Raw genomic sequence first — 249 nt, 5'->3', positions numbered from 1 at the left:
ATTCTTTCTAGCATCTGCTGTCACCTGAGTTTTTTTATCTTAGCCATTCTGACTGGTGGGAGGTGGAATCTCAGGGTTGTTTTGATTTGCATTTCCCTGATGACTAAAGATGCTGACCATTTCTTTTAGTGCTTCTCAGCCATTTGAGATTCCTCAGTTTGGAGTTCTCTGTTTAGCTCTGTACCCCATTTTAAAATAAGGTTATTTGTTTCTCTGGAGTCTAACTTCTTGAGTTCTTTGTATATTTTG

Source organism: Grammomys surdaster, unplaced genomic scaffold (assembly GCF_004785775.1).
Source record: "Grammomys surdaster isolate TR1022 unplaced genomic scaffold, NIH_TR_1.0 122140, whole genome shotgun sequence".
In the NCBI taxonomy this organism is placed as follows: domain Eukaryota; kingdom Metazoa; phylum Chordata; class Mammalia; order Rodentia; family Muridae; genus Grammomys; species Grammomys surdaster.
Note: the sequence above shows the minus strand (reverse complement) of the source record.